Source organism: Mustela nivalis (genome assembly GCF_964662115.1).
Source record: "Mustela nivalis genome assembly, chromosome: 16".
Lineage (NCBI taxonomy): Eukaryota > Metazoa > Chordata > Mammalia > Carnivora > Mustelidae > Mustela > Mustela nivalis.
In genome coordinates, this window is record NC_139035.1 from 58,071,686 (window position 1) to 58,094,122 (window position 22,437).

The 22,437-nt window shown below is 44.1% G+C and overlaps 1 protein-coding gene across 1 annotated transcript in view; it reads left to right on the plus strand.

The window, feature by feature from the left end:
* MTARC1 (mitochondrial amidoxime reducing component 1) overlaps window positions 1–22,437 on the plus strand; it is a 58,274-nt gene that overhangs the window by 29,515 nt on the left and 6,322 nt on the right. The window lies entirely within an intron of this gene.

Consider the following 22,437-nt stretch of genomic DNA (forward strand, 5'->3'; position numbering starts at 1 on the left):
TTCCTGGAGATTTGTCATTGGCGGCAAGCTGAATGCCTTCAACCTGAATTCCTAACCCTTTGTAAATAGTAACGTCCGATTCCCCAGTGACCGTTCTGTGTCACAGGCCATCCTTCTTGCAGACCCTGTCCTTGTCTGCCGTACAGAGCGTGCCTCAAATTGGGAGGGGGGGGTACCGGGATACCATCATTTGTCGGGAGTCCCCTTCTGCCCCTCAGAGTGTGAGGAAGATTCCCGTCTGGAGAGAGAAGTTCCAATGACCCCCAGAATCTCCGAGTAATTGCCAAGCTTTCTGTCAAGGAGATTTAAAAGCCATTTACTTGTGTTTATTTTATATTTAATGAGTTGGTTCATGCCAAAGGCCAGGCTGATGTCTCGTTTATTTTGGATTCTGAACATTTGCACAGTTTCCACTCGAAATAGCGGATCGGGAATATAGACGATCACAGACCCTCAGAAAGGTCTTAACAGCTGTGGGTGATGGACATTTGAGGTCAGGCCGAAATGTCCACTCTTGGTGGAGGTCGTGTTTCATTCTGGGTGGCGACTTTGTGCTGTGATCACAGCAGAGGGTTACCAGCCCAGAGCTGGAGATCCTGAAACAAAGAGGTGGGAAAGTCTCCACCGGGCAGACGGCTGGAAGGCTCACTTTCATGGCTGTTCCAGAGAAAAAGTTGGAGCTTCACAACCAGGAGAGAGAGCAGCGACTTATCCACACAAGGGCAGCAAAGAATCAGGTTCGGCCTGATAGAAACCAGGCAGTTGTCTGGCAATGAGAGATCCTCCTCCTGTCTTTCTGCCCTTGGGAGTGGGTGGGGGACAGGGTGAGGAGGTGTGCATGTTGGGGGCTGCCCGTTTGGTAGGACAGGCCAGCTTGTGACTTTGGGAAAGTATCTGTGAGGCTGTCCCCAGCGGTGATGGCAGGCTGGAGCTCCTAGCCTGTGTCCCCAGAACTCTGATAGTATGACAAATTGGAGCTCTCACCAGGGCATTGTACCCTAACACTACATTTCCCTAGGTTTTGTTGGCCCATGAAATTCTGGAACTTTGCCTGGAGGGATGCTCGTATGAAAGAATTGCATGGACCAATAACTCTGGGAAATCCTGCCTGCCTCCCTTTAGGATTTCTTCAAAGGCCTAGCAACTCGCTGGAGTCTTGGGACCTGCATCAAAGAATTCTGTCTCCTCCAATCCTCCTCCAAGCTCCTAACGGACCCCCTCCTGAGAAACCCGTTCTGACCTCCAGCTCTCCCGAGGGAGCACCAGCCAGGACAAGGAATCACGACGAGCGGGAGACATGCCCTCTTGAGAAGGCTGAGGAAGTTAGAAGAGCCCCCAGTCACATGAAGGAGGCCTCTTCGTGGGATGCTTCCTCTTGTCTTCTCCCTTGTCCCTGGACGGAGGCATAAAAGGTTAAAGGAGGAGTGGAGAGAACACCTTAGAGCAGCTCTCCTACTACGGGCCTTGCGGAGATACGTTCCTTTTCTCTGGACTCTTTTTTCCAAATCTGCATTCATGAATGGAGGGGGTGGGTCAGGGTTGAGGGGGTGAACACAGAGTCTAGTCTTGGCCTTACAACAACACCACCCAAGTTCTCCAAGATGCTTGATGCACCAGGGAGGGGCGCTGTCTTCCCGCGTGCTAGCTTTACCTTTCCCTCGCATCTTGTTACCTAGAGCTGCGTCCCACTGTATCAAGAAGAACTACCCCAGCGATCCTATTGCCCCTGGCCAGACTTTTTTTTTTTTTAAATATAATTTTTTATTTTTTATAAACATATATTTTTATCCCCAGGGGTACAGGTCTGTGAATCACCAGGTTTACATACTTCACAGCACTCACCAAAGCACATACCCTCCCCAATGTCCATAATCCCACCCCCTTCTCCCAAACCCCCTCCCCCCAGCAACCCTCAGTTTGTTTTGTGAGATTAAGAGTCACTTATGGTTTGTCTCCCTCCCAATCCCATCTTGTTTCATTTATTCTTCTCGTACCCACTTAAGCCCCCATGTTGCATCACCACTTCCTCATATCAGGGAGATCATATGATAGTTGTCTTTCTCTGCTTGACTTATTTCGCTAAGCATGATACGCTCTAGTTCCCTTGGCCAGACTTCTATTCTCACTTTATCCCATGAGCTTCTATCCACAAGAACACTGTTTGCTTCTACCACTTTCTTAGAAGTGGACAAGTGAGTTATGATAGGGTCTGAAGTTGCCCAGTGTCAAGCAAGGGGAAGAATCTGGTTGAAGGATTCAACAAAGGCTCTTGGAATTGGGATAATAGAAGGGCACTGGAGGTATCCCTTTGCTTTGAATGCACTGTCTTTGGAGGGAGAGGCCCCTGCAATGGCTTTGACTATGATCCTGTTCTCCCTCAAAACACAGCTCATAGGGAACTGTGGGGCCATCTGGTCCCGTCCTCTTTGGCCTAGCTCAGGAAGAGGAGTTGCCCTAATCCTATTATTAGTCTTCCTGGACAGGCTGTAGTAACAAAAGGGGCTGAGAAGTATCTTCTCATCTAACTTCTCCCAAGGCTGATTTTGATGGGTGCATCAAGCTCAGTCATGTTTGGTTGTTGACCAACCTAATCTACCTACTCTTGGTGGTCCTCTGTGGTGCTCCCTACCCATCACAGAACATTCCAGACGGCTCTTCCTCCTACCTCCCTCCTGAAGCCCACAGCCTCTGATTCCTTCCCTTCATTTCCTGCTCTATGCCCTCTACCAACCCTGGCCTGTATCTCTAGTAGTCCAGACTCCAGTCCTGGGGCAGCCCTGTGGGATGTAAGTCAAGGCTAACTTCTCTCTCTCTCTTTGGAATTTGCTGGGAGTACTGTAAATAAAGTATTGTCATAATTATTACCGATTAACATTTTTACACCTAATGAAGTTTCGAAGGGATGGTGTTTACTTGGTCTAGGGGAGGGGCACCTTCCAGATGACTTGCCCAGCAATTAAAGCAGCTTGTTAGCTGGAGGCCCGGGATGGCCGAGGACAGCTGGAGAGCTCTTCTTTGCAAGCAGCTCTGGTTAACATCAACCGGGAAAGCTCTTTGTAAACACATGAATAATTGATTGTCCTGCGCTCACATAGCTACCGCGGATCTGAGCCTGTATGACTCATTTGCAAGCCATCCCTGTCGTCTGGATGCCATAACATTGGAGGAATGATGATCGTTTCTTGGAGATTCTTCTGTGGCCAGAGTTGCCAAGACCAAGGCTGTAATGGTTTGTTATGATGACCTTTGTTATTCCATTAGGCTCAATTGCTTTAAAAAATGATGTGTGCATACTTTCGGAACGTTTTTACCCTTTACGTTGACCTGACATCATAGTTTATATTACAAAATGTATTAATGACAGAGGAGTGTTTTCATGTCCCAAGGACAAATTTTAACAACCATAATCTGCCCTTAGTCATCATAAATATAAATGTATTGGTCAAACAGATCTCGTTAATGTGGCCAAGATAAATGCAAGTCTATATTTTAAGGCAGTTGAAGTTCTAGAGGATATTTGGAGCTTTTTGTGGGGCTAAGAGATCTTGTATACGTGCTATCAAAAGGCTGAGAAAATTAACATGTTTCCCTCTCTGGTTTCTCGTCGGACAGATATAAACGTCCTGGGGATGTCAAGAAAGATTGTTCACATAGTTTCTGGACTCCGTTAATGCCTGGTGGGGTGAAGCTTAGTTCTTAAAGCTGTATTCTTTTCATTATGCTCACAGTGCTTCTGCAAAGGAACAAAATAAGGATTTCAAGACTCAGCCAATGCATTGCTCAATTCCATGCTTTGTCTGGTAATTTTAATTATCGGAGGCCCCCTGCCCCACCAGCTTGCTTCCTAGGAGGAGCCCCTTTTCAACCGATGCGCGGCTGACATTTTGCAGTCTGTATGCTGGGCACAGACTGGGTCGAACACCTCGTCTTCTTCTCTGTTACACAGCCCTCAGAAGCATTGGCCGTTGGCTGGTGGTGTCCACATTTTAAGCTTCTCAGGCAGAAAATAAATGCTTGTTTAGAATCCTTTTTAATCGTGAGCTTAGTCTGAACCATGAACATGTGTTTAAGGCAGTAATGTCTCTGACAGAGCAGACCATTTCCACGGGGAGTTGGTCTTCCCTGAATATGGCAGACATGGTCCCATGATGAAAATCTGTGTGGCTTACGGTCACCTGGCAATGACGGATGAACACTTCAAATAAAACCATTTCCCATTCTTCCCTTAGAAGACTCTTCTAAGAGGAATCTCCCCTTCCCCATCTGCTGTTGTCTTCTCTAGTATCAACCAGGGGGCTTTGGAGTCATGATTTTGCCTGGATACCCTCTCTGGGATTGGGGGTTGACTCGCTTTCTTAATTTGATGATGTGGCGATGGTTCTGTGATCATCTCCTCTGTGGTTGGGACCTTTTGATGAATTTAGAGAGTGAGGCAGATACACCCAGCGTGACAGCAGCACCGTTCACTCTAGCCAACAGGTGGGAGCGACCCAAGGGTTTGATGAGAGATAAACAGAATAAAGAAAATGTTGTATCTGTATAGAATGGAATGTTGTTCAGCCTTAACAAGGAAGGGAATTCTGGCACATGCTATAACATGGGTGAAGCTTGAGGACATGATGCTGATTGAAATGTGTGGGTCGCAAAGGGACCAATACAGTATGATTCCAGACATAAGAGACATGGTGCGTTGTCAGACTCAGAAGCAGACAGTAGAGTGGTGGATGCTGGGAACCAGGGGAGGGCGAATGGGAATTACTGTTTACTGGGAACAGAGTTTCAGTGTTGTAGGATGGAAAGAGTTCTGGATATGGACGGTGGTGATGGCTGCACAGGAGTGTGAACGTATTTAACGCCACTGAACTGTAGGGACGCCTGCGGCTCAGTCGGTTAAATGTCTGCCTTTAGCTCAGGTCATGATCTCAGGGTCCTGGGATGGAGCCCTGTACTGGGATCCTTGTCAGCGGGGAGCCTGCCTCTCCCTCGCCCTCTGCCTGCTGCTCCCCCTGCTTGTCTCTCTCTGACAAATAAATAAATAAAATCTTAAAAAAAAATACCACTGAACTGTACACTTCAAAGTGGCTAAGAGAGTACATTTTAAGTGATGTGTATTTTACCACAATTAAAAAATAGTAATAAAAAAAAAAAGTGGGGCATATCAGAGACTTGGCATTAGCTTAATTCAAACCCCACCCCCACCCAGAATACCAAGAGCTCCTCTTGCCGAGACTAAAGAGACTTAGAAATTGAAATGGGATAACTTTAAATTTAACCTTGATCGTGGGTGAGATAACTTAACTTTAAACTTTAACTTTTTGTTTTAACTTCTTTGGACCTTAACTTGTTGTTGTTGTTGTTTTAAACAACAACAAAATTAATAAATTAATTTATTTATTTTAGAGAGAGAGAGCACATGTGGGGAGAGGGACAGAAGGAGACGGAGAGAAAGAATCTCAAGCAGGTTCACTCCACTGAGAACAGAGCCTGAAATAGGTCTCGATCTCATGACCCTGAGATCATGACCTGAGCAAATCAAGAGTTGGACGCTCATCGGACTCAGCCACCCCAGGCGCCCTGGACCTTCACTTGTAAGGGGATTTGAGCTTTGGAGATCCTGGTAGTTCAATATTTTGAGAGGAGTTAAGTTCAAATGTAGAACAGCTTACGGTTGGCCTTTTATTGTTGGGGTGCCTCTATGATATCATCGGATCATTGCCTAATTTCTAATAGGTTATGTTGGTCAGTGAGGCTTGGAAACAGATCTCAGTCTATTTGAGGAAATAGAAGAGAATCTACATTTTCTGTCTTGACTAAAGAAAGGCCATGAAGAACATAATGTCCTGTACTGACCCATCTCAGGAACTTTGGGGGCAAAAATCCCCTCTGCCTGTCCCAGAAGGTCCCTAATGGAGCTGTAGCTGGTATTAGGGGTGTCGAAGATACTGTCCCACTTCTGGTTGACCACAGGTATCATGGGTAAACACAGTGGGAACAAAGAACCAAAAAAAAAAAAAAAAAGTATTGAGGAATTTTGGGGCAGAGATGGTAAGTAACTTCCCTGTAATAAACCCCCTCGGGATTGAGATGGCCCATATCCCTAAAGTACCCACATGAAGGGATGTTAATTCGTCTTGGACCCTCTCTGCCTCCCCACACTCTTCTTCTCAGGGGAGACTTGACTGGTAATTTGGGGGCAGCCACTGAGCTCTGTGCCTCCTCCTCCATCTTTCTTCTTGGGCTCTGCTCATCCTCTAACTGCAGATCCCAGGTCTCTTTGAGCTGAGTGGTGAGCCGGGCAGAAAAACCCTGCCCTTATTGGAGGAAGCCTACAGTTTTGTGTCGTGCTGCCTGGGGTTCAGCTCTGGGATTCTGCATGAGAAATTCCATTGCTTCTATATTTCTAAACCACATCCTCCAAGCTAACTTTTATCAATAATACAATAGATATTTTGATGTAAAACAGGATTTTTCTTTGCTCTAAAACCACATCCACATTCTCATTATGCCTTCACGTTTGTAGCACGTCATGAAGTCTTCAGATCACTGTTGCCCACACATGCTGTTTGATCGCTGGCACTCCAGTGAGCTCAGATGGATATGCAAGCTTTTTGGAAGCTGCTGCAGTGTTACAATCACACTTTTCCCTAATTGCCCAAGTCTCATTGGTGAGGTTTGAAGAGATGAACTAACCTGCTTATGTTGTAGGTGATGGGCTAGAATGAGAACTCCAGGCTTCTGGCTTTGGGTCGTGGGCTCCTAAAGAACCAGTTAGCAAGAGTTATCTCAAAGAGTGGTAGTATCTTCAGCTGGAAACTGATCTGATCCCACAGTCTTGTTTTGAAACATCTGCTGATGACGTCACGAAGGGACCTTTCAGATCGGGGTTCCGTAAGTTCCAGTGTGGATGTGACTCCCGTGGGAACCTTGAGTAGAGGGCTGTTCCTGCATCTGACACCCAGCTATGCTGATGGGGGACTGAGGTGGGCTTAGAGGGTCTCATTTTTATAAAAACCCAGCTGTTTTAAAGTCTTCCCTGATTTTCCGTAAACCAAGTTCTCACAATCCTAACCCCATTTTAATGTGGGCGTGCTCCCTCATGGTGGGTAGAGTGACAAATCCTGGCTTTCTTTGAAAAAGGGAACTTAGAAATACATCATGGTTAGCCACGGACGCAGGACACACACATTTTGGATGATGGGCTTATACTCATGCTAACACACACAGAGGCCCCTGGTGCCCTCAGGGGACCACAGCACCCCCTTCTGGATGCAGGGGTCAGTAAAGACACCAAACCTATCCCATGAACATCAAGCAGCCGAGTTGCCAGCTACATCATTAACTAATCCTGAACAATTCTCCAGGAGGGAGAACGCCTGGGGCTTAGCTTTGCTTGTATGTGCATGTATGTGTGGGGGAATGAATGAGGAAGTGTTTTGTAAAAATATTTTCTTCTTTTTTAAAACAACTAGTGCCGTTTATTGAATCAACAAATAAGGAGGAGGCTCCAAATACAGCGTTAACAACATAAAGAGTATGGGAGCTGATGGATGGTTTAAAAAAATATTTATTTATTTTTTTAAGTTTTTTAAACAATTTTTATTTATTTATTTGACACACACAGAGATCACAAGTAAGCAGAGAGGCAGGCAGAGAGAGGCGGGGCTGGGGGAGCAGACTCCCCGCCGAGCAGAGAGCCCGATGCGGGGCTCGATCCCAGGACCCTGAGATCATGACCCGAGCTGAAGGCAGAGGCTTTAACCCACTGAGCCACCCAGGCGCCCCTAAAAATTATTTAAAGCCAAGGTAAGGATTAGGACCGCTGATGAGTAATTGCTACATGCTCTGAGGGCTCAGGGAGAAGCTGTAAGCCTACTGGTTTTTCTCTCTTTATACCTCCCAGCCAAGCTTCAGAGGAAACTCCACGTGAGCTGGAAAAGATGAATTTCAAGCTTCATTGAGAACTCTAAAACCTTAAATCCTTCTCGAAAATAACCTGCCTCTCAGGAATCTTGGGTCCCCCCCCCCCCATTATAAAGCTCTTCTTCAGGCTGTGGAATGGCTGCATTATTAACTATGATTACTTAAGTCTCTGAACAGAAGGATGCAATAAATCTGAAAGTATTTGTTCTGGTTTGTGACAAAGCAAAACTGTATAATATTAAATCAGATGTTGTTATAAACATATAAAATAGCACATTTTTTTCCCAACTTGGGGCATGGTGGCATGACGCTTCTGGGAACCTAAAAAAAAATGTTTTTACATTCTTGGATCCTGAGGCCGGTTTCCGCTAGGTTTTCTTCTTTCTGCGCATGGATGCTAACGGAGGGTGCTTCTGTTTAGGTCTGTCTGTTTTCTCGGTGAGTTAGCAAGGTTGAGTATAAGTGTTCTTACTTCTTTACAGGCTGTTCTCTGGGGTGGAGCTGGTGACCCAGGCCGTGTGTGTGTGTGTGTGTGTGTGTGTCTGTGTGTGTGTCTGTGTCTGTGTGACTGTGAGTGGGGAAGATGAATGGCACCCGAGTACCCTGGAATGTTCGGGTTGGAAGGGCTCTTAGACACACACTAGTTCACCAGCCTCCTTGTTGCTCAGGTCATGTTTTCAAACGTAGGTTCGAATGTGTGGGAGAGTGAAAGCCATACAAATCTGGAGGTGGGGAGGAATTTTGAAATTCAAGTCCAAGTTTCTAGGTTGGGCCTCTGTGCCCTCTGGCTTGGTGAGAGGAACGGCAGGGTTGTCAGTCACGTGACAAACCTGCCACTGTCTTTGGGAGTCAACCCCAGGCCTCGGTAAGGACAGATAATCATGACCCTGTGGAAAGCTTCACGTCTGCCTCTGGACAGTGGTCAGGTTGGCCTTCATTTCCGTCCCTCAAAGGAGTGGCCTGGCCTCTGCAGGGTGTACACAGTCACGAGCAAAGAGCCACAAAGAAGTCAAAGAAGTCAGCGGAGGGAGTGTTAAGAAGTGATTTCAGGTTTACTTGGGTTGGCACTTATGGACAATTTTTGTCTCCAAATATATTATTTTTTATCATTGAGTTGATACGTTTATATTAAAAATACAACTATAGCCTCAGAATATTGTGTATTTAATAATTGCCTTTTACGAAGATGATTTAGGATATTAACAGCATTCTACAAATTACTTAGAACTGCACTATCCAAGATGGTAGCCGTTCGGGGTCATTGACACATGGCCGGTCCAAATGGCGTTAACGCTGTGCGTGTGAAATACATGAGAGATCGCAAAGACTCAGTCAGAGTGAAAGAGTATAATGTGTCTCTGCAATCGTTCTTTTTCTTTTTTTAAGATTTTATTTATTTACTTAGAGAGAGAGAGCACGGGCGAGGCAGAAGGAAAGGGAGCAGCAGACTCCCTGCTGAGCAGGGAGCCCACATGGAGTTCAGCCCATCATGACCTGAGTCAAAGGCAGACGCTTAACCAGCTGAGCCACCCAGGTGCCCCTGCAACCATTCTTACAATGATTTCGTGTTGGAATGATAACAGTGTGGATAAACAGGGTTAAGTAAATTACTAAAATTATTTTTTTTAATGTGGCTACTAGATTAATTGCTTAATTAATTAATTAATATTTTCTTAAAGTCATCTCTACACCCAAAGTGGGACTTGAACGCATAACCCCAAGATCAGGAGTTGAATGTTCTGCTAACTGAGCCGGTCTGGTGCCCCGCTACGAGAAAATTTAAAAAATTACATACGTGGGTGCTGTACGAAGGAGAGAAGCTTCGCCTTCTCCTTGACAAGGACAGAGGAGGCCTTTAGGCCTGTACAACACACGTAGAGTTAAGGCAGTGTCACTTACTTGGTGGCATGTGAACATTGTTTTGAGGGAGAAGAGTGACTGCTGAATGGATACAAGGTATCCCTTTGGGCCAGTGAATTGTTCTGGATAGACAGGGTGGTTGGTGGCAGAGTATTACGAATGTACTAAATGTCATTGATGATAAATTTTATGTTATGTGTGTCTTACCACTATGAAAAATTGCAGGAGCACCTGGGTGGCTCAGCTGAGGGTCCCATTCTTGATTTTGGCTCAGGTCACGATCTTAGGTTAGGGTCACAGGATGGGGCCCCACATCAGGCTCTGGGCTCAGCTTGGAGGTCTGCTTGGGATTCTCTCTCTCTCTCCTTCTGCCCCTCCTCCAGCTCATGCTCTCTCACTCTCTCTTTCTTTAATGATAAACAGATAAATCTTTTAAAAAATGGCCTATGTGGCTCACGTTATACTTGTGTTTTCAATGCTCGTTTAAAGTGAAGAGGTGGGGGTGTGTGGCTTTGCTGAAAACAGTGTCTTTAGAAACAGAGAAAAAAATTACAAGAGGCAAAGGAGGTCTGAAATCTGTCAGGAGAGGTCGGAATACTTCTCCTCCAGGGGGCTCCTGTCTCTTCATAACGCCTTTCTCTTACCTCATTCCACGGTCTTCCCCGCTTGGCCTTCTGCCCGCTGCTAGGTTGCTCATGAAGATGACTCTTTCCCTAAAATTCCTCCCAGTTTATGAGGCGTTAAGGAGTTAGGAATCTTGAGGGTCGGAAATAAAATACGACACCCAGATCAGGTTCGACAAGTCCCTCCCCTTCCCAGATAGTGTTGATTAAGAAAAAAGAAAATCTTTGCTGCACATCTCTGGAATCCAGCTTCTTCAAAGTACAGCCCATGAGGCAAACTGATGTGTGCTGCTGGAAGTCAGGACAGCGGCTGGGGGGCTCGGGGTCGGGGCCTCAGAGAGGGCTGTGGGGAATAATCTGGTATTGATCTGGTGCCTCTTGATCTCGGTGTATCCGTTTGGTGAAACGCTATTGAGCTTGTGACTTGGGTACTTTTCCGAATGCCCTTCATACATCAGTAAAAAGTTAAAATTAAAAAACCCCCAAAACAAAACTCAAACCATCCTGAGAGGTGCACACTTTTTTTGAGTGGAAAGCTAACAGCTCTGGAAGGAGTGAATACAGAAGGCCTGGTGTGTATTCTGTGAGCGTGGACACCAGCAGACACTGTATTCCCTTCCATATGGGACCCGGACTGGCCCTGCTGGTCACGGAGGCCCCGATGGGGTGGCCCCTGGAGGTCCTTCTCCAGACTGGTGTTCTGTGAGTGACCCACCTCGGAAGATTTGTCTTCTACCTTATCTCTTGTTTCTCCCTCTGGGGCATCCACACACAAGGTCAGAGGTGTTGCTTACCAAGAGGCGGGCTAGTTTATGTAGGTGAGTTAGCTACGGACAGTCACATCCCCGTGGGAGACTGGAGTTTCTCCTCTCCTTACGCAGCCATCCAAAAGGATGACATCTTGCCTTCTGCTATGACATGGATGGAACTAGAGGGTGTTATGCTAAGTGAAATAAGTCAGTGGAATTTAAGAAACATAACAGATGAGCAAGGGAAGAGAAGGAAAAATAAAACAAGATGAAAATCGAGAGGAAAGCAAACCATAAAAGACTCTGAACTCTAGGGGAGAAACTGAGGGTTGCTGGAAGAGAGGGGGGTGGGGGGATGGGGTGAATGGGGGTTGGGCACTAAGGAAGGCACGTGAGGCCATGAGCACTGGGTATTGTATGCAGTTGGTGAATCACTAAATTCTACCCCTGAAACTAGTAATACTAGTAATATGTCAATGAAATTGAATTTAAATAAAAAATTTAAGAAAAAAAAAAAAAGAATTCTTCGCCTGCTGTGAACAGTCGCCGGCAAGGGCAGGAGGGACCACTCCGGGGTGAGCGGGCCCTGGCGGCGGTTATCACCTACGGAAATCCTGTGTGCTGGTAAATTCCACGCTCGGCGAAGCCCGAAGGGATGACAGGGAGCAGAGGGGCCGGGAATGCTAATGGGGGAGCTTGTTAGCAGATAGCGGCTGGGGAGAGGCACGGGGGACATGGGTTGGAGGAACATCTGTGGAAACAGGGAAGGGAAAATAAATAAATGAGATAAGCAACTTCGTTTGCTTCCTCCTTTATGACTCTTGTACTTTGTGCTGGGAACTGTGGTGTCCCCTGGGTCTCCTTTTCTGGGGACAACAGCCTGGTGACTGATTTTGAAAACCAGCTCTGGACCCTCTCTCCTTGCCCTGTGTCCATTCCGCTGCAGTGAGTTCAACACCCCTGGCTGGACGGGCTTCCCAGAGCCACACCCCTCCCCAACACACTCAAGCTCAGACCCCAGCCCCAACCTCTAAAGTGCAAAGGATGCTCGGCTACACAGCCAGCTGGACCCCGTCGGCACTCCCCCACACCAGAGAGACCTAATGCTGGGATCACTATGAGGTAGTCAGTTCAATAGAGCTTAATAACAATGTTGTTGGCCTGTGGAGAGGTTTCTCTTTTGTTGGAGCACAACCGGAAATGGTCAGATTGGCCTCAGGCTAAGCGCTGAGGTCCAGGTCTGCTGCCTGCTGGAAGGCCAAGCTCCAGGTTCCAACATCAACAGCAACTGGTTCCCCTGGAAAAACTTTGGACCTCATGTAATGGGCAAGAGCGAACAGGCAAGGGGCTGGGAGAGCAACCTGTCCACACCTGTCCACCGCTCTGTTTCCATTGACTGGATGACCAGGGCTTTGCCAACCTCTGTAGGACATCCGTAGTATAGGTATGATGATGATAACACAGCATACATCATATGACGATGAAAATACGTAAGGGTCTGATAACACGTATGTAAAACCACTTTGCAAAGTGTAGAGTGCCTAAACGTTAGCTCTCTGGCATGGGCTGTCAAGCAGCTCGCTGTGGGATGTATGGAGAGTGCCTTGTTGCCAAGAACTCAAAGAACTCCAGTTTGCAAATGGCTAACTCTTACTTTATAGAATCTTTAAGAGCGAATCGTGATTCCAGTGAAATCTATTAAGCCCTACCCCTCGCCAAGAGCTCATGCTGTCTAGTGACCCAAGACAGAAACAGTTCAGTGGAAAAGCAAGTCATGTAATTCTGAGGAACTGGCCTTGGGATGGCACTTTCGGGCTCACATCTGAAACCACTGTTTCCTCAGTCCGCCTCTGGACCATTACTATCCTGCGCCCCTCAGCAGGGAGAGGATGCCTGCTCCCGACTCACTTCTACTGCAGCTGAAGCCTTGAGAAGTTTTCTACATTGCTTGTTTAAGCCCAGGCCAATGGACGCCCCCTCTGCTAGACCTGCCTCCTCAAGCACATGCCTCAGCTTGGAGATGAGATGGGCCAGGGTCGAGTTGAGAGGGAGCGGAGGCCAGGAGCCCCCATGCTGAAAGCCCATGTACTGCTTAGCTGGCGTTTGAATGTTTTCCATAAGGATTGTGAGGTCCTAGAGGCAGGAAAGAGATCTTAAAGCCATTCACTAAACGCTTACGGAGCCCCTACGATGGGCTAGGCACCACTCTTCATGAGCAAAACAGACACATGCTCTTAACCAAGCTTACTGTGCCTGGCGTTATGCAACTAATGACACAAATAATTAATTGCAAGTGTGATGAGTTCTCTGAAGGGGAAGTGCGGGGTGCTGAGGGAATGTTTCAGTTGAGCCCTGAAGAATAGTGGCCTCAACCCAGTGAAGGGTGTGATGGTGATGAGGGTCAGAAGTGGGTCAAGCCTTCCCAGCTAAGGGAACATATGTGTATGTACATTTTCTTCCATGAGAAGGGACAAAACGCCATATATAGTCTGCCTATCCCCTCCCCGACTTGTAGCCTCTCATCTCAACACTTCTAGAGCTCCGCAAATGTCATTTCTTAATTAGACACAGAGACACTATGCTTAATTACAAAACCAGCCCGATTTGTACATTTTCATATTATACACATAAAGCTTGCTATTTCTTTTCGCTGCCCCCTCTCTGCCCCTTACATAACTGACCAAAAGAGAAAGCCGAAGAAAACACACACTCCCAGAGTTTATGATAGTTATTATGACTCAGACAGATTTGAAGACTAGAATTTAATGGAGTTTTTTTTTTTTTTTCCTAACATTCCTTGGGGACTTGAAGGACTTTTTTTTTTCCCCACCAGCCATTGAAGTAAGATTCTAAAAACACATTTCTTTCTTAAAAGAAAAAAAAACCCTCTTCTGACTTCAAAGTCAATTATCCTAGAAGCACAACACTTGCCTCATATTTTCACGTTCCTCCATACCCGCCTCTTCCCTCTCCTTTCCTCTTTATGTCTCTGGTGTGGTGATAAGCGAACTAGAGAAGCTGGTTTCAGTCTTGGCTTTGACCTTGCTGTGTTACTTTGGTTAACCCACTTCCCCTGTCTCAACCTCAGCTTCTTCAAATGTACAACACGGGGATGGATCCTAGGACTCGGAACCCTAACATTCCTTGTTTCTCTTGGGAGAATCATAATGGAGAGACATTTCACCCAGCCGCTGTAGGCTCCATATGGAAAAGTCAGAATCGACTGAGGATCTCCTTCCGCAGGAGGGAAGCCGGAGCCAAGGCCTTCCTCGTCTTCAAGGATCACTTTGCTGGAGCCAAAGTAAGCAGGAGTTCCTCTTGTCCAGGCCGGCCGCCCGCTCTCCAGCTTTCCTTGTCTCCACATCCATCTGTCTGCACTTCTACAGGCCTTTCAAACTCCACAAATCTTTCCTTAGCTTTCCCAGCTAAACCTACTGTTCCCTACATGAATCTCCACCCCTGGGACTGTCCAGACCAAGAATTAAATGCCTCCAGGATTCTGGTCTGTAACACAAATGAGAGAAGATGGCCAGGTGAGGTGCGCAAGCCCACACATTATGATTGGTAGGGACACGAACATCTCTGGTCTCGTGCTCCGTTGAAGGGGATCTAAGTTCCACTCAGCTCTGACCAGTTGGCCTCATTCTGGAATAAGTGTGCAGCATTGCTAGATATTCTACTGATCTTTTAAGAGAACCAGTATTTTTAAGTCAAATGTTGCTCAATTTCTGCCAATCATGACATGGGCCAAAGACAAAAATCTGTGGATCTGATTTAACCTGTGGCTGCTGGTTTGCTACTTGTGTGTGTAGACACAGTATTGGGTCCTTTATATATTCCACCTGATATTTACAAACCCTATAATACTTATCTGTGCATTCATTCATGTAATAAATATTTGCCACTTATGATGAGAAGTAAATAAAATAAATATTTTTATTTTAAATATAATATTTAAATATTTAAATAAATATTTCCCACCTACATAGGAAGCTAGGGAGCATAGATGAACTGAGACACAATGCACTGAAAATTAAGAATGACAGTGTGACCTTGAGTTTGAGCTGGGCCCAAACTAGCCCACTGATTGTATGTCATTCAGGGCTATGAAAGCAAGGGAGGGTCTTCTTGCACCCTGTCTCTCTCAATCTCAGCTTTAGAAAATACTTCTGTCAAAAAAAAGACTAGTCAATTGTTTCAAATCAGGTTACTTTATTTATTTCTACCCTTTACCCACTCCCTGAGCTGTCCCCCTCCAATATGAAGAAGCAAAATCATAGAAACAAATAGGAATAAAACTTTTAGCTCTGAGAGCCAAGGCCATTCATCCATTCAGGATGAGAAACCTAACCATTTAACAGATGAGAGCTTTGAAGGGTGGATTTTAACAATCAGTATTAGTGGAAAAACCATCGGTTAGGAGTCAGATCACCTGGCTTCTAGTCCATTGCTGCAGCTGAGAGACCTTGAGCGGACTGCTGGCTCCATCTGGCCTCGGTTCCTCTCCGTCCCACTACACCCACCCTTCCACCTCAACCGCCCCAGGGTTAAATGAAAAATGAGTAGAGGATTTCCAACCTGAGTTCTTTCTGGCCTGAATCCTGGTGACTTCATGGAAGGAAAACATAAAGAAACATGAGCAGGTTTGCCTGGGTGGCTCAGTCGGTGAGAGCGCCGGACACTTGATTTTGGCTCAGCTCATGATCTCAGGGTAGGGGGCAGATCTCCACATTAGGCTCTGTGTTAGGGGTAGAGACTGCTTGAGATTCTCCCTCTCCCTCTGCCCCTTTTCTCCCTTTTCTCTTTTTTTCTCTCTCTCTCTTCCCCTCTAAAAAAAAAAAAAAAAGAAAAAGAAAGAAAGAAAGAAAGAAAGAAGAGAAAACCTAAGCATGTCTCTCTCTATGAGAGTGGCCAGAGCCCTGCTCTTCATAAGACAGAATGAGGGATGGAGCAGTTGAAATCTCACCTCCTCCCCTCTTCCTCAAGAACTAAGAGAATGGTTACAAACATAGTGAAAATGAACTTTTGGGACTTCATCACGCTAAAAAGCTTCTGCACAGCAAAGGAAACAGTCAACGAAACTAAGAGGCAACCCACAGAATGGGAGAAGATATTCACAAATGACACTACAGACAAAGGGCTGATGTCCAAGATCTATAACAAACTTCTCAAACTCAGTACTCAAAAAACAAATAATCAAGTCAAAAAATGGGCAGAAGACATGAACAGACACTTCTCAAAAGAAAACATACACATGGCTAACAGACACATGAAAAAATGTTCATCATTGTTAGCCACCAGGGAAATTCAAATCAAAACCACATTGAGATACCACCTTACACCAGTTAGAATGGCCAAAATTAACAAGATAGGAAACAACAAGTGTTGGAGAGGATGTGGAGAAAGGGGAACCCTCTTACACTGTTGGTGGGAATGCAAGCTGCTGCAGCCACTTTGAAAAACAGTGTGGAGGTTCCTCAAAAAATTAAAGACAGAGCTACCCTATGACCCAGCAATTGTTCTACTGGGTATTTACCCTAAAGATACAGATGTAGTGAAAAGAAGGGCCATATGCACCCCAATGATCGTAACAGCAATCTCCACAATAGCCAAACTGTGGAAGGAGCCGAGATGCCCTTCAACAGATGAATGGATAAAGAACATATGGTCCATACATACAATGGAATATTACTCAGGCATCAGAAAGGACGAATACCCAACTTTTGCATCAGCATGGTTGGGACAGGAGATTATGTTAAGTGAAGTAAGTTAAGCAGAGAAAATCAACTATCATATGGTTTTACTTATATGTGGAACATAAGGAATAGCACGGAGGACCTTAGGAGAAAGAAGGGAAAAATGAAGGCAGGGCAATCTGAGGGGAAGATGAACTATGAGAGACTGTGGACTCTGAGAAACACACTGAGGGTTTTAGAGGGGAGGGAGGTGGGCAGATGGGTTAGCCCAGGGGCTTTAAGGAGGGCAAGTTTTGCATGGAACACTGGGTGATATACGCAAGCAACGAATCATGGAACACTACATCAAAAACTAATGATGTACTGTATGATAACTAACATAGCATAATAATTTAAAAAAGCATATTGAAATGCAGCATAAAACACAGGCCACACAACATCCAGGCCAAGGTTTAAAAAAAAAAAAAACTCTGATACTTAGCATATTTATTTGGATTTCAGGCTTTTTAGGCCAAAGCTCTGCACCTCTCCATTCACCCAGAAGCAAAGCATTCTCTAATTGGGGCTTTGGAGCCTAGTTCCCTTTCCTTAGGAAAAGGAGCATGGGGGAGCAATAGGAGGTTTGGATGGAGAGCCGGGAAATGCTTCCTTGGGGGAAAGGGAAATCTGGTACCATCAATAAGTTTGAGTCTATAAAATCATTTTCCTCTGGGATTGAATCTTGCTAGAGGTACTGTATAGATCAGTCAACAACTCTCATCCACTGCCTTATTCAGAAATTCCACTTCCTATAGCTAACTTCTTTTGGCCCCTGACCTGTCCTATTTCCTGTATGGCTAACATATTAAATTTCAACTATCAGAACTCGCTAAAAACAAAGCACAGAAACCCAGCCAAACAAACCTTGGTTAAAAGCAAGTTTGTTAATTAAACATCAGAGAGGTTTCAAGAAAGTTGCTCTTGAGGCTTTCACAGCTTTTAAAGATATGCCTTAGAACAGATCCACAATCAAGGGTATTTAAATAAGGTGGAAATTAAACACTTTGAGAGCTTTCTGTTCCACAGAAGATGGCAATCTAGCACAGGGTGCTGGTTTCCTCCCAGAGCCCAGTCTTGGAGACTCTCTTAAACAGGGAGTTGGTGGATCCTGGAACCTAAGAAAAAAACTTGAGGGATTGTGGTGAGGATGGGAGATGGGAATGCATAACAGGAGGGGGCCAAGTGTTACAGACAGGGCATGACCATTACCTTGAGAGGTCAACTTGACCAGGCCATGGGGTGCCCAGACATTTGGTCAAACATTGTTCTGAGTGTGTCTTTGAGGGTGTCTGGATGAGATTAATATCTGAATCTATAGACTGATCGAAGCAGATTGCCCTCCCCAATTGAATGGGCCCCAATCAAAGACCTGAACAGAACAGAAAAGTCTGAATTGGAGGAGACTACTTCTGCCTTACTGCTGAGCTGGGACATCAGTCTTTTCTGGCCTTTAGACTTGAACTGAAATATAGTTCTCAGGTTTTGAGTTGCCCACTTTTGACTGAAGCTTACACCATTAGCTCTCCTGGTTCTCAGGCCTTCAGACTTGGGCTAGATTGATACAGGGGCTTTCCTGGATTCCCATCTTGTTGACTATAGGTCTTGGGACTTACTAGCTTCCAGAATTGCATGAGTCGATTCCTTACAATCTATCAGTCGATTGATTGGTCTATCTCCCATTGGTTCTGTTTCTCAGGAGAACCCTGACTAAGGCACAGAGGTTGTGCTTGGAAAGTGCTTTCCAGCTGGACTCTTTTCTCTGTTTCATATTTATCTAAATGAATCACACCCACCACATGGACCTTATAGAAAAACAAAAAATTTGTGCATCGCAGAGGCAGAAGAATATGATCTTAGATTTTTCCTCGATTGGTAAGTGGAGGGTAGCTGGCCTCCTCTGAGTACTCCCTCATCAAAACATTCCTGCTGATGCTTTGGGTTTGGTGATTACCACAGAGAAAGATCATCTCTGAAAAAGAGTAGTGCCAGGGTAGGTCTTCCAGGCATTTCCTTGAGGGTGATTACATAGGTAGAGGTTATAGTGAAATTGTAATGTCCTCCTCAAGTACTTGGGAGAGATTCTCACTCTCCCAACTCACTTAGAAGTTATGAAATCTAAGGCTTTGGGAGTGCCCAGTGGGCTTAAATGCAGAAAGAAAAAAAATGAGAACTCCAAGGAACACAAGCATCACCAAAGAAGGGCCCCAACTGAACAACAAATTATATACCAGAGGAAGAAGAATTAATGAGTTGGGAAGAATAGGAATGTAAAATAAACTTAATGAACATCTCCAAAGCCCTAATGAAGAAAATTGAAAACATAAAGCAGGAATAAGACTCACAAATATGAGCTGTATTTCCATTTGGCAATACTGAACTTGAAAATAATAATAGTTGAAATAGAGAACTCAGTGGCTAAGTTGAAAGTACCCTTTTTTCCTTTTAATTTTGTGGAAGCATATGACTATATAAAGCAAATGTTATAATATTGTATTTGGGGATGTATAATATATAGGATGTAATATGTATGTACTAATAGCACAAAGGCTGGGGGTAAGTAAATAGAACCCTATTGTTAATGCTGTTTTTATATTTCATGTTATATTTTATATTAACTTACATTTTCATATTAACTCTAAGTGATTAGTTAAGGATCTCTAAAAACAACCACTGAACAACAACAACAACAAAACAAATAAAGGGGACAAAGTTTAAGAGCTAGTAGAGGACTGAAATGTTAAAAAAAATTCAATCAACCACAAAGACAGAAAAATAACAACAGAGAAATAAAAAACAAAATGGAAGAAATAAAAAACAAACGAGCAAATGGTAGAAGTGGATCTAAGACATTAATCATTAAATTGAATGTAATTGGATCAATTTCATAGGGTTTGTAGGAATGAATGAAAAAGCAAGACTGAACTTATTTTCTGTCTACAAGAAAGGTACTTTATTTTTTTTTTTAAGATTTTATTTATCTATTTGACAGACAGACATCACAAATAGGCAGAGAAGCAGGCAGAGAGAGAGTAGGAAGCAGGTTCCCTGCTGAGCAGAGAGCCCAATGTGGGGCTTGATCTCAGGACCCTGAGATCGTGACCTGAGCTGATGGCAGAGGCTTAACCCACTGAGCCACCAAGGCACCCAAGAAAGGTACTTTAAATAAAAGAATGCAGGTAAATTTAAAGTAAAAGAATAAGTAGTTGATATACAATGTAAACAGTAGACATAAGAAATTTGAATGACTGTGTTAAAATCAGGCACAATAGACTTCAAAGCATAGTATCAGAGATAAGAGAGGCATTCATAATCATAAAATGGTGAATTCATAAGGAAAACCTAACAACCAGAAACATGTATGTGTGTAATAACAGACCTACATAATATATTGGGCAAAAATTGATTGAACTAAAGGGAGAAGGAATCCCACAACCACAATTAAAGATACTCTTATGTCTCTTTCAGAAATTGATAGAACAACTACACAAAAACAACATCAAAGAGATGGAAGATCTGAATAATATTATTAACACACCTTGATCTAAATGACACTTATAGAACATTATAACCAACATCTGTAGATTACACATTCTTTGCAAGTGCACAGGAAGCATTTACTAAGACAGACTACATGCTGGGCTATGTAATAAGTCTGAATACATTTCAAAAGATTGAAATCTTACAGAGTATATTTTCTGTAATTAGATTATAAACCATTGTCAGTTATATAATAAACAATTATGTATATATTATACATATATCATTTATATATAAAGATGTACATAGGACTCCTCAGAAGGAAAGGCTGATTCCAGGGCTGGGGCAGGAAATATGTAAGATGAGTCCAGAGCATCTTATTGTGACAGAAAGTCAGGAAGCATTTGAGCCCCAATAATGGGGATATGTCAAAATGATAGTGACACTGGTTTGAAGTGGTTGTTAGTATCCAAATCTGTGACAATTTTGTAATCAAACAAGGAGTAACATTAAAGGATTGAACTCATTAAATAAGATGAGAATCCACCAATCCATACTGATAGAAACAAACAAACAAATAAATACATGGGGATAAAGAGCGAAATCTTTCTTACAATGGAAGGAACAATGGAATGGAATTAGAAAATACTCAACAGCTACTAAAACTAATGTGAAGGTTTGGAGAGGAACAGAATATTTACATGGTCTTAAGGGATCTTCCAATGTATTACTTAATATTTATGAAGGATAAAATACTACTGTTAGACAGTGGAGAAATATGGCAGGAACCACCTTATATCAAGAAACCTTAGGCAAGCCCAGACCAAAGAACGTTCTACAAAATTCCTCTTCTTCTTTTGAAGAGTCTGCATTCTTCGAAAATGTGGTGGTTGAGAAAAGGGCTGAAGAAATAGTCCCGATAAAAGGAGATGAAACAGCGGGTGCCTGGCTGGCTGCATTGGTGGAGCACGAGACTCTGGATCTGGTGGTTGTTGAGTTGAGCCCAAAGCTGGATGTAGAGATGACTTAAAAAAAAAAAAAAAGTCAGTTAAGTGAATGGCATTTGGTTTTGGCTTGGACTGTGATCTCAGGGCTGTGATGTCAGGATGGTGGGACTGAGCTCTCCCCTCGTCCCCAGATCCTCGAATAGTGCAGTGTCTGCTTGGGACTTTCTCTCCCTCTTGCTCTGCCCCTCCACATCACACTCATGTGCACATTCTCTCTCTCTCAAATAAAATAAATAAATCTTTTTTTTTTTAAAGGAGATTAAAGAGGTGCAAAATATATCACCCTGGATAAGGAAAGTGCAATAGCTCTATGTCATTAATAGGACAACAATGAGATTTGAATATGCACTCTGAATTAGATAATGGCACGATATCAATGTTTATATCCTGATTTTGATCAGAGAACCGTGATACCCAAGATTATGTTCTCGCTTTTAAGGAAAAAGACACTAAAATACTCAGAGATAAAGGGGCCTGATGACATGTTTAAACATATCTTAAATGCTTAAAAAAAACCAAACCCACAGGTATAGAGATAATAGATAAAGCAAATGGGACAAAATGTAAATAATTGGTGAATGTGGGTAGACTGTCTGGGAGGACCTTGTGCTCCTCTTCTAGTTTTTCTGTAAGCTTGAAATTATGTCAGAATTAGAAATTATCAACAAAGCCAGCGGGGAAAGAGTTGGCTAGTATAAGTAATTGAAAGAGTGGAGAGCAAAAGGCAATCATCTGTCCATTCTTAAGGGAACAGGAAGTCTAAGATGGTATGTATACACAAAGAATGGAGGACAATGTTGCAGTCAGTTAAAAATCTACACATGTGTAAAATAATGCGACTAGATCTGCATCACATACCATCGCCGGACAGGAGAACTAGGATGAGATCCACAGCAAAATAATATCCACTTTTGGCTGAGTGTGCACTAGCCAAAAGTCGATGTTTTTGGTGAATGTGAATGGATCCCAAGGACCCACCTTTCATTCCTTCTCCGCTTATGCTTCCTTGCCATCTGCCGTATTTTCTCTTCATTCCTGGTGTCTACAATGTAGGGTCAGTTTTTTT